The following is a 12,787-nucleotide window of genomic DNA, read 5'->3' on the forward strand; positions in this document are numbered from 1 at the left end:
TGCAATTAGCCTCATATCTACCTAGATTCCTCTTTTGTGCCAAGCCTCAAAAAGAAATGTATGTGTCAGACTTGCATTTTATTTTAGTATTTTTGTGTTCCTTGAAAAATTCTACTTATACTCATAAATAAAGAATACTTGTCAGAAGCTATGCTTTTCAATTTTTTAAAAAACAATTTTTTTCTGGGCTCCTTCCATAAATTGTTTATTGTTCAATATGGCTGTGACTTTTCAATGCAGTTACTTATTTTTGATGCCTCCAATTTAGCTTAAATACTTCTTTTACATAGTACCGAATGTATGAAAGGTCTCCTTTTGTCTTAAAAATGTGAGAGTTATCTTTGGTGTCTTCTATAGGACATTAACAATGGTGGCGTTAGGATGGGGAAGGGAAGGTAACGTCTCTGTAACTTGAAGTCTGCCTATCCTAAGGAAATGAACTCCTAATAACAAAGCATTTCCTCTCTGCCCTATGTCACATAAGGCCAAGCCTTAGTGGTCACTCTTTTTCTCCTCCATGCATCACTTATTCCTGCCCCAGCTACTCAGATCCCTTAGCCAGTGATGTCCAAAGGTGCCATGGCTTAAGACTAGTTGCGCTTCTCAGAACTATGTATGAGGCTAGAGATGGATGCCACATGGCTTTTGACACACGCTGACTCAAGGAGCTTGAAGTCCGGGGTCAGATACTGGGAGAAGCATTTGCCTGGTACATTCTTCAGAGCTTGTAAGATGTCTCTTTTGCAGGTCAGTGCTTAATTTATTCTGTCTAAATCTCCCGAATAACCTATCAGAGCCTTCATTCTGGATAGCTCACATGTGATTGAAGGGGTGCTTTCAGGGTTTCACACTCTACGTTCCGTACTTCTTTGAGTTGTAGAGATGTTTCCCATGACTCATGTTCATTTAGGAGACGTCTTGGTCCTTGATTTAGAATTTTTTCCAACATGAACTATATTGAGAACACTCTTTTTATAAGGGTTTCCCCCGACGAAATAGTGTAAAAATCGAGGGGGATATTTGTGAATAAAACAACTTCATTCCACTTCACAAAGTCATATAAACGTTCTTCAAGCCACAATTTGACACTGTGGAATGATGCCCTGGTGAGGATATGTTATGATCAGAGGCTCAGCACAATTATTTTAGACATGAGCCTCAGTGGGCTGTGAACATGAAGCACAAGACGATCTCATTGTCGGCAGATGACCCCCATCACCCACGGATGAAGAACAGGCTTTTCTTGGTACTGCAAGCCACTGGGCTCGGCGAAGCCTCCTGCCTTTTGGCAAAACAGCCGCCCCAAAGAGAGCTGTATAAGATAACCATTTTAAGTCCTATGATAAGTGCCTGGACCCCCTCTTACACCTGCACTGATTCTTTGTAAGAATGATAAATATAGAATTATGAACTTCAGTAAGTGCTGAAGTGCATGTAAGCACCAGAGTAGCAGTAAGTTTAGAAAGCAAATGCTGCAGAGTGTCTTAAGTCTTTAACTGACTGTTGTCTAGAATGGTGGGCATGAAGCAGTACCGCCCGAGAAGAGGAAGTCACCAGACTTAATTTGCGAAGTTGAAGTTATCTTCAATTAAATCAAGAGTTACAAATGAGCTGAATCTCTGCTAGGCTGTTTTAGAAGCTTTCAGGATCATTTTGGCACTGAAATAATAAAGGCAGAGAAAGTAATTTTAAAACCAGTTTGGTTTTATGAAATATTCAATAAGATAATTGTAAGACAGAAGATCATGCAACAAGATAATCGTGATCAGAAGAGAGCACAATCTCTAATGATATCAATTGTCTAATAAAACTTGACCATTAGAATTTCCTAAATTTGTGGAAATTCACAGTCCTGCTTTCACATTAACACTTCCAGCCTGGAGGCCTGGGTTCTAATTCTCTAATTTACAGAATAATGTCTGAAATTCCAATATCAGTCTTTCTTCTAAAGACATCTAAACCCTCCCCAACTCCCCCACAAAACCCTATTTTGCTTATTTACTTAAAGTCAACTTATTGCAATTTGCATTATTTGAAGGGAGCAATGTCATGGAGAATAAAAAAACAACAAACTTTAAAATGATGTATTTTAGTCTTTGGAAGGTGTTTTAGGTATTTACATTTAAATAGCCATATTATGTCTCAAACTCTAGAAATTGTCAACATTTCAAACAAAAAAGTGTACTCTTGCTGAAAGGATGGGGTGGTGTGCTTCAGTAGTTACAAAACTGACTTTGTAACTTTGGACTGACTCAGGTGCAAGTTAAATAAGGCTAGAATTACTAGCTATGTGAGCCGGGACAATTTCATTCCTCTGTGATTCAGTTTCCTCAGTTATCCAGTGACGGTAATACCAGATCCTAGTTCATGGGGTTCTTGTGAGGAAAAGATGAGCTAATGCTGGTGACTGCTTTACACAGTGCTTGGCACACAGGAAATCACCCTTATTCCATATGGCATGTGGTAAGTTCTCTCTCCTGTCTATTCTATTTTAGTTACTCCAATGACTGAATATATGGATTAGAGAAAATATAGATATTTCTTTTATTAGCAGAATTATATAGAGTAATTTACAAGGTCAATAAGAGCCTATGAGAAGGAATTCATACACACTGAGGGCTGGAAGGAATCCTGGAGAATGTCTGGTACACTCTCCCACCTGTTTGGGCTCAAATTCCCATAGGCTAGTCATTGTCATGCTCCCCTCTGATGACTGAGCCCTCCTCACTGCTTCCCAGGGGAGCTCAGGTAGGACAATTCGTCTTATGCTGGAAGCTCATCATTATGCTGGCATAACATTTGCTTCTCTGTGGTTTCCATTCAGGGGCCCTCATTTTCTTCTCCATGGCAATGTGGGATACTTTATTTTATATTTCACATGAAGATATTCCAGATACTTGAAGGTGACTATTATGGCCCCTTCTATGTCAGGTCTGCCATTTTAAAGCCCTTCAGCCATTCATCTGAAAGGCATGTTTTTAGGTCCCTTCAGGCCACTGGCTGTTTCCTACAGATACAGCTTGGGTAGAGTATGATGAGAGGAACAGAACAGGTCATGTCAGGTGCCCCCTGACCAAGACAGAGCAAAGGTAGGACCGACTCATCCCTGGAGAAAGTGGGTAACAAGGGCCTGGGGTTGGGTCCCAGCCCCGCTTTGCCCTGGCTGTGACGGGCCTTGCTCAGTCTGCACACGGTTTATTTTCCTCACTGGCATTGTTCACAATAAATTTCATCTTATTAGATCTGGTCCATTCTATCAGCCTTTTTGATCATATTTCTTCATGTAATGTTTTCTCTATCCCTTTGGTTTCATTAAATTTATAGATATGATCGCATATTATCATGTGCACATCAGTGCCACTGATTAAAGAAAAATGTAATCCATATCAAGTCCAGAGGCCTATGGTAGAGCATCCAAAACCTACACTAGGTTAACCATATTTCATTCATTTAGTAAAGACGTATTTATTGAATACTGACTACATGCTAGGCATGATGTTGAGTTCAGGGGGTATGAAGATGAGCAAAAGGGTTGCCATGCCTGTTCTGTTGGAACCTGGAGTCTTGTGGACAATCCTGTTATTTGGCATCTTGAGGTGCTATGGCTTAAAACTTCCTCAACCATTATACTGATCTTTGTTGATACAAAAATATAATCACAGGGATCTCTTGATCACCCCATTGGGGCCCCAAAGGAAATGAGCTTAGTAGGAGCAGAATTGATATTAATAAATTCATGTTGACGTAGTAATTTTTTCTCTGAAAGTTTTGTCTCATCATTTTTTGGTTTTTTTTGTTTTTGTTTTTGTTTTTGTTTTCTTTTTACAAATTATCTCTATGGGGAGAGTAAAGCTCAGTAGTAGAGCACATGCTTAGTATGCATGAAGTCCTGAGTTCAATCCCTAGTACCTCCATTAAAATAAATAATAAACAAACAAACAAACAAATCTAATTGCCTCCCTTCTCCCCCCCCCAAAATACAAGGAAAAAAAGTGTTAAAAAAATCTCTAATGTAGCTAACATAACCATGAGACTTATCTATATTATTATTTGAAAAATGAATGACCTAACCTTAGGTTGAAAATGTGTGCAACATGAACAATATATGGAGGTTGAATTTTGCTCTGTGCCAGTGGTTGTCCAGCAGGGGTAATTTTGCTCCCCAGGGACCTGGACAACACCTGGAGACATTTTTGGTGTTCACAGCTGAGAGGATGCTACTGGCATCTAGTGGGTAGAGACCAGGGATGCTGCTAAGTGTCCTACACACACAGGACCGCTCCTTCTCACTCCTCCAATAAAGAATTAAGAATTATCTGGCCTCAAATGTAATTAGTACCAAGGTTAAGAAACCCTGATGTAGGGGAGGCAGTGTAATTGCATGATTAGAACTCCAGACTTGGGAGCCAGAGAGTCCTGGGTTCGAAATCTGCCCTGGGTGACTACTTAGCCTTGTGCCTCAGGTTCTGCACCTGCAAAATGAATATGATAACAATACTGACTTCCCAAAGAAGATTAATGAGGTCATGCATGTGAAGCACTCAGCATGGTGTCTGGCCCAGGGGCAAGGACTTAAACAAATAGTGGCTATTCATTTTTATTGCGCTTTCTGCTTTCTCTCTGAATGCAACACATTTTAATTGACACAAGAAAACTATATAGATGTATCCAAAGACATGGACAGCATTTCTGTATTATGAAGAAACCTGTTGTTTTCCTGTGTTTAAAGAAGCAAGCGTCAGTAATTTGATCTCCAAATGTCCACCAGCCCTATGAACTGGATGATAGCCTCTGTGCTTAGCTGCCTGAAGTATTCCACTGAGGTGCAGAACTGCCAAATGGATTAATTTTTTAATGACTACTCAAGGATTTTATTTCCAAATATGAGCATGCTTCATACTTTTAGGCTGCAATAAATTTTCCCAGTATTATTGAGATGAGAACATAGGCTTAAGAATAAAGGTAGAAACAACAATAACACTTTACAACTATAATGTTAATGAAGACATACTTTGATTGCTAGACACTGTTTGCTTTAAATATAATTTGTAGCGTGACTGATAACAAAAGATCTTATGTAATAATTATTTACAAGAGGAGCATCCTTGGGATTTCTTGCCAGTTTGTGCAAAGTATGGCACAGATTTAGTCTTATTTAATGTCCAAAAAAGCTTACAAGACACATGCTCTCAAGTGTGGCTTCTTTCAGTGATATGATGATGGTGCCTTTGCAAATTCATACTTCAGATGAGGCCTAGGATGTAGGGAATCAAGGGGTTTTTTAAAAGGCATATTGGAACTTGTATTGTTTCTTGCATTAGAAAAAGAAGGTAAGTGAACCTTTGGGTCTGTGGATGGATGGGCACAGAGATGGCTGTAATGTTCAGTTGGTTTCTCCCCCAACCTTAATAGGTGATACGTAGGTGATACACCCATTCTGCATGTCTACCCAGAACATTTGCATGGAAAAAGATTGTAGATGCAAAGATTGAATGTTCACTTCCATCTGTTTTGATACTCTTATCAGAGTGCTAATAATCTTTCAAATTAAAAAAAAATGTATTTAGTTGCCTTTAGAAATTACTTCTAAATGAAATCCCTTTAGCTCACTTCTAATTAAATTGCTAAATGAGATGACTTCTATTGGTTTTTGAAAACAAATGATGGTAAATACATTTATTATTCATAATATGTGCAAATTAATCCATATTAGGACTTGATCAGGAGTTCAAAGTCATTGGCTTTATAAAATGAAACAAAATAATAATGAATATGATGTAAAATGCACATTATTCCTTCAGGAAGACACTATGTATACAGTAGCTTTAACCACAAATTTTTATAAATACATCTAAAATACTTATGCACACTTAAAATGTGTATCCAGCAATTTATATCACCTACTATCTAATAAATTATCTTTTAACTTTTTGGTGGAAAGTGGAAACCAAAGTTTGGTTCCATCCAGAGATATTGGCTAGAGAACAAGCAAGCTGCACTGAACATCTTCCTGGGCTATTTTGACCACAACCTTAGCTCCAATCCTGGTAAACAACTGCCTCTGGGAACAAGGGGTAATTGAATCTTCATGCTAATTCTAGCCTGGTTCTCTCTTGACTATTGGCTCCCAATTATGCCAACATATTACACTATGTACTGTTCTCTAGGAAAACACTAAGACCACCTTGTTCATTCAACTAAGGTCAGACCTAAAAGAAAAAACTAGGCTGATGCTTTACCTATAGACATTTCAGTTCCTATGGGCATCTGCTTTTCATTTTGGTAGGAAGGTTAACATAGCTTATTTTAGTTATAAATCAGGTGCAGGAGCAGAAAAGTGTCAGTGTATTGGCCACATATCATTTCACTATAGGTTTGTCTCCTCCCACGGGATGCTGGACAGTGCTGCAGTTGCACGGTTGGGCTTGACCATTTGGCCATATGTCAAGTGAGCTTCTGTGACAACCAGAGATAGCCATTGCCGTGGAATGAAATTATTATTTTGTTAATTACTCTTTACTTAGTTGCAGAGAATATGCAGCCACAATTGGTCTAATACTCAGTACTTCAAGGGTAGAATATGTGTGATGATTTGTTGCGAATAATAACCATTTGGGGAAGTGCCATCTTTATTATGAAGAGATTCTGTGCATTTTTAACAACTTAGCTATACATAAACACATTCAATATTTAGGTAAAACTTGAACAAAAGGAAAGCCTTTAAAGATTTTCCTCTTTTCCTTCCTCCCTCAAACCCACACCAGAAAATTGCCAGTAATTATGACTATTAATCACAGGTGTATCTTGCCAGTTTCGGGAAAAGAATTTGAAGTAACAAAGTCAATTCAAGTATTTGACTATTATAGATTCATCCACCTTGGAAATTCCATTAGTTCCATTTTATTTTTCTGGTAAAAATGAGACCAGCATATATTATTGAGAATCTACTATGTGTAAGACTCCAGCTAGGAGCTCTGCGACTATGAGAAACATCTCTTCCATACAAGAAACCTCTCTTGACGTGGCTATGGGATTAGTCCAAATAAATTCTAAACTCCTGATTAGATTATCAAACATTCTTACAGATATCGAAAACACCCCCATTTCAGGCAATGCTGCGTGTTTGTCATTTGTACGCTGCATGACGTTTTATATGACCAGCCCTTGCTGCTTTGGAAGAAGAAATGAGCAGTGGTATCGTTACTACTTTACTCCGCATATATTTAAAAGATCTAACAGTTTATGGCTTCCCTTACTCTTTTATTGTAGTTATTCATTGATGTATTCCCATACCAAATGTTCTCTCTTTTATGATTCCTTAAACTTATAAAAAAATTACATATACCTTTAGGGGAATTGGGCCATTTCTGTTTTGCATTGCACTTGAGTAATGCTTTGAGTTGAATATTCTTAGGGTTCTAAAATTAAGTTAATCCATATGTAATTAGGAATGTTCTTAACTAGACAGTCCTGGTTAGCAGGAGATTGGCAGATTATTCTGAAAAACTATTTAGCAAACTATGAATAGCAATTAAATGAGAAAAGGCTAAATTTCTCTTTAAAATGGGTTGTTTCCATAATTTAATGTGGCAATATGATTTTCTATTTTTAATTGCTATAGACGGTGCATTTTGTAAAGTAGAATTTTGTCTTCCGGAAGCTAGATAGTTCCATAATTTTGTACCACGTACGCTTTTTAACACTTCAGTCAGTATTCTTCCTTTGCAGTCCCTTTTGATTCATGATGGGTAAAAAAAGTTAGAGGTTAGTAAGGGCAGTGTTGTACTTCTTAAACAAATTGAGACAAAATGAGTATCTTGGAGAAACTAAGTGTTTCTCTTTATGAGACTTTATGACCTTATGTAATTTATTATACTTTCTTTATAACATAGTGCTTTTATTCCCAGAACAATTATACTTAACATTGACACTAAAAATGTTTCTTTTTAAAATTCAAATAATGAGAACTTTGCTCCATAGTTTGTGTCAATATTGGGATTCAAGGAGGGTTTGAACCTAATGAATACATGGTTCTTCCTTTCCCCCACCCCAGACACCAAGTGCTTAATACCCTCTAGGAGTCCCTTACTCATTGTTTCATTGAGAAGTCGTTTCAGAAGGGATTTATGACAGTTCCATCTTTTAGTAAATAACAATAAGCCACAGTCTCCTGCCTATAATAACTGTAGATGCTCAGCTGCTTAGAATCACCCTTATCACTTAAAATATGGTTTCTTTTGTCTCTAAATTAGTATGAAAATACAGAGGAGGCTATTTCTTCCATTAAATGTGAAAGATTAATCACTGGGCAATTTGTTTCACAATAGAATATAATGAAATGTCAAAAAATGGAATGCTTACTTCTTTAACCTTGTATGTCTGTGAAAACAGTGTCGGAGAAGCAGAAAAATCTGGGGCTATTTGCATAGATTTTGATTGAAGGTTTGCATCTAACAAATCTATGAATTAATAGTGGAGTTACCCCAGGCATTCGTTACTTCTGTAGTTTCTCAGGCTGATTTTAGAAGATGAGAAATTTTGTCCACAGCCAGAGTAGAACTTGGAGGGGGAGAAACAGCAGCAATGGAACTCAGATCACCGGCATTTTCTGTGTTCTGGGGATATGAATGTACTTTTTTTTTAAATGAATCAGGATTTTCCCAAGTACCATCAGAGTGAAACGAGTGAAGATAAAAGTGATCTGTTACTTTTCTATTTCTCCCTTGCTCTTATTTTTGCTTCTCTGCACTACTGATTACAACACCACCAGATCAGAATGAACAATTAACTGTCTAATTATTCTAGTCACACCAGCCCACAATGAAATCTTTATTCCGTGTTTACAGCAATCTTTGGCAGAGGCTGTCTTGCTGTTTCTAAACTAAGAAGAACTGCCCTTTGGCTCCTCTCGGCATCAGCTGCCTTGGTTTCAGCCTTGGATGCCAATAATCAGACTTCTTTTTCTTCCAAAGTGGACATTTTTTTTTAGGGTGAAAAGACCTATTCTCATCACCCCCCCATATATTCTGGCTGATTTATGTTCTGGCCACTGCAGCTCTTCCTTCCGTATCTCTTTACATTTTTCCTCTCTCCATAGAACACCACCAGGCAAAACCTCCATTTTAAGTCGGAAACTGTAAAAAATGCTTCACCAAACAGTGCTCACTACTATGAGGGAAAGAAAAATACAACTACTGGTTTATGAGTAGAGGGAAGTCAAGGAAACCCTTCCCTCTGCTTTCTACACGGGTAATTCTCTAGCTCAAAAGGCATTCAATAACTTCACCAGGGGAAAACTGTACCCACTTTTCAGTGGCTCTCTTGATTACTTCCAACTTTTTACTTAAATTCGCCAACAGCTGCACATCTCTGAGAGGCTTCAGCACTTGGGGCATATTTAGAAATATATAAGGGGCTGAGAGAGTACATCTGAATCTCTTTCAAATGGCAAGGGGAAACTACTGCGCTGTGCAGACAGGGATGGAGAAGTTAACAGCAATCCAAAGATAAGAGGAAGGCAGTTACCTTTACCAAAGGGAGGAGGGCAGGACACCTTGGTTAGTCCTCTTTGGACCATCTAATGGAGTTCCCATCCTGCATCTGAGAGCAGACAACAGCCAGTGCTGGGTCTGTTACCCTATACTGCTCAACTTTTTTTTTTTTCCAGAAGAATGTTTCCCTGCTCTGCAAGGATGATGGCATCTTTCTTCCCATTCCATTCTCCAAACTCTATGTGATGGTTCCCCTAACAACCCTTCCGTCCTGCCCCTCAGCCCCCAGCACTTACTACATTCCCATTGCCTCTCCTGTGAGAACTGGGTCATAAAATTTTACAGGGGAGAAAGGTAGAAGGGGGCGTCTCAGTAGTGTAAACACTGATTAAATTCCCAGGCAACTCTCCCCATATGAAAGATAATTTTTCTACAAGTATGCACAAGAATGTCAAGAATGCTAAGTCATTTTTATGTTTGTACTTTCCTTTTCCATTTTAATTCCACACTGCCACATGGCACACATGCTAAAAATGAATCTCTGTAACCTGCAGTGTGGCAAACTTTTCACAAAACAGTAAAACCGCGTATTTTAGAGACTGTCCTTTCCCAGGATGCTCAAAGCATTCTGGGAAACAAAATTAGATCATCTCACCACAACTGTCCTATTAGAAAGGCATGGCTACTCATGCATTGGCAATAGGGAAAATCAGAAGCGCTGGCAAGGAAAGGTCATACCAAAGTCAGTGGCAACAGCCTAAGTAGACTCTGAGAGCTTGGTTCCAATTTATAATACTTCCCATTTGCCTCGTTTGTCTCTCTTTTTTCTCTGGCAGGAAGGGATGTGGCCAGCGAGGAGGCTTGACCTCATCTCCTGCACTTGGCTTAACTCTGACATGCTGTTCTCCCACAGTCTTGCCCTGTTTTCTGCGTCATCAGCTGGCCAAGCCTGTGCCCTGGAGCAGCTATGACCAGGGGCCAAGCCAAGAGGAGGCGACCGCAGGTGCCCTTGTGGCTTCCTCCGGTGTTGAGAACCTGAGTGTGCCCCTGCCAGGTAACATGCCCTGTGGGACAACGAGGGTTACACCAAGAGAAAAATTAATTTCCAGATCGTAGAAATACTTGAAAGGAAAAAGCACAGTCAGGTATGGCTTCATCATTGGCAATGCCCCCACCATTCTGGAGCCAGAAGAGGCTGAGGAGGGTGAGCCATAGAAATACAACACTCATCTATAGTGTTGGTGCAAGCACATTGTGAAGTTGTGACTTTTTGTTCTATGGTTGATCCAGTTCCTTTGTGGGGTCCCTGACACCACACAGCTCTGAGGGGTAATTTTCTTTGATGGAGAGGAGCATCAGAGACCAGAGGGGTCAAGGGATAATTTATTTGGGGAAAGGCAGACTCAGTTTCCAGGCGACATGTAACAATCAGAAGACAAAATCCTTCCTGGTGTTCGTACCAATAACGACGGCATTAATAATAGTAATAATAATGGCACAGTAAACTCCGAACCCACTAGGCGACCAATCCCTTAGTGCTCTGCCGCCAGCGCTCTTACTTTCTGCCTGGTTTTAGCAGGGGAGGGTGGTGGTGGGGAAGGCTCTGGCGCTGCCTCCGGGCTGCCCTCCAGGTTCCAGCCTCCATCCCCACCCCCGGGGTGGATAGACAGGCAGAGGCTTCTCCTTCATCCGAAGTCCAGCCTCTCCCGTTGCTAAGGGCACGATGGGACTCCGCTATAGTGTTTCCTCTGCAAATCTGCAACTTTCACCCTATCTGACCCCCTCGCCGCCCCCTCATCTCCGGCTCTCCCTCCACAGTAACTACCAGAAGCAAAGCCCAAACAACCGCGCGCAATTCAGAGCTTTCGCTGGGAGTGTCAGGGCCCGGAGACAGGAAATCCGGGGAGTTGGCGATGTCCGGCAGGTGGCGGGGACGCGAGTCACCACCACATTCTCCTCCCACGGACGAACTCGGGCACTGGCGCCACGCGAGGCGGGGACTGGGACCGGCCCCGGCCCCGCAGGCGCCTGAGCCTCCCCGGAGCCTTGGTCTCTGGTCCCCCTTCACGGCGCGCATCCTCGAGCGGGGGACGCGGCCAGCTCTCTCCCACCGGCTGCTGGAGGGAGGCGCAGCCGCCCCCGGGGCAAGCGAGGGCAAAGCCTGGGCCAAGCGCTCCCGCGAGCCGCGCTCCTGGGTCTCCGGTCCCCACCACCCGGGCGCGCAGCCCCGGCTGCCAGCGCGCCGCGTCCTCAGCCTGCCCTGCTGCGCTCCAGCTTTCAGAGAGAAGCTCCCCAGCCCCGGCATCTCTTTCGCGTCCCCTTCCCCTTCCCCTCAAAGTCCGAGGAAGTCTAACTCCGACCCGCTCGGAGGGAACTCGGTGCGGGGCAGGACCTTCCGCAGCGCCCGGGGGCGGCTTCCCGGGAGAGCAGGCTCCGGCGCCCTGCGCAGCCTGGTGCGGGAGCCCGGGGACAGTCGCGCGGGCCCCCACCCGAGCTCTCCGCTTTACCTGGCACGGCCGGCGACTCTCCGCGGACGTTCGGTCCAGACTCCTCCGGGGCAGGCGTCCGGCTCACATCGCTGCTTCACCCACCGGGCAGCCGGTGTCCCGCTGGGTCCCTTCGTCCCCGCTCTCGGCGCTGCCCCCGCCCCCCACCCCCCTACCCCCTCCGTCAAAAGTGTCACAGCTTTTCTGCCTGCGGATCTTTCGCAAAGTCTCCGCGCAGTCGTCAGGAGTTGGGCTTCGATGCCAGGCGCGCCAGCCCCACCGATGCCCTGCCCCGCCCTCCCGCGGTCCCCTGCGCTCCGCCCGCGGAGAAGAGCCTCTCGTCGCGGTCACCGTCCCCCGAGCGTGGCGCGCGGTCCGCTTCCACTCCCTCGCGCCTTCCCCAGCCGGAGTGGCTGCCGCCTGCCTGTGCCGCGGGTCCTCATTCCCCTGCTCATGAATATTCTGACAGAGGCTAATGCCGTTGAAGTAAATTGAATTAGCCAATTGGTGCCAGGAATGTGCGCTCCTTTCTTCTGAGGAGCTGTCTGGAACCCCACCAAAAGAAAGCAATTAGCGTCCGGTTGGCACCCTGTGGTTTAGATCAGTGAGGAGCAAAATGGGTTAATTCTTTAAACGCAGTTTAGAACCGTATTTAAATGTTTAAACTCCTCTATTGGCTGAGAGAGTAAGAAAACGTTAAGAGGGAGAGAGAGGAAAGGTGATGGGTAGGCAGGCGTAGGGGGAATATCTACCCCCAACCTCCCCCTGAAGAGGAAGTGACTGACTGTGCACAGATTATGAATTCTGGAG

At 42.7% G+C, this 12,787-nt stretch overlaps 1 protein-coding gene across 1 annotated transcript in view; it reads right to left on the minus strand.

The window, feature by feature from the left end:
• CDH20 (cadherin 20) overlaps positions 1 to 12,392 on the minus strand; it is a 178,167-nt gene extending 165,775 nt beyond the window's left edge. Inside the window, exon 1 of the mRNA XM_015240503.2 lies at positions 11,999 to 12,392. The gene's annotated coding sequence lies outside the window, so the exon portion shown is untranslated. The remainder of the gene's footprint in view (positions 1 to 11,998) is intronic.
• Positions 12,393 to 12,787: the final 395 nt, after the last annotated feature.

Source organism: Vicugna pacos, chromosome 30 (genome assembly GCF_048564905.1).
Source record: "Vicugna pacos chromosome 30, VicPac4, whole genome shotgun sequence".
NCBI classification, from domain to species: domain Eukaryota; kingdom Metazoa; phylum Chordata; class Mammalia; order Artiodactyla; family Camelidae; genus Vicugna; species Vicugna pacos.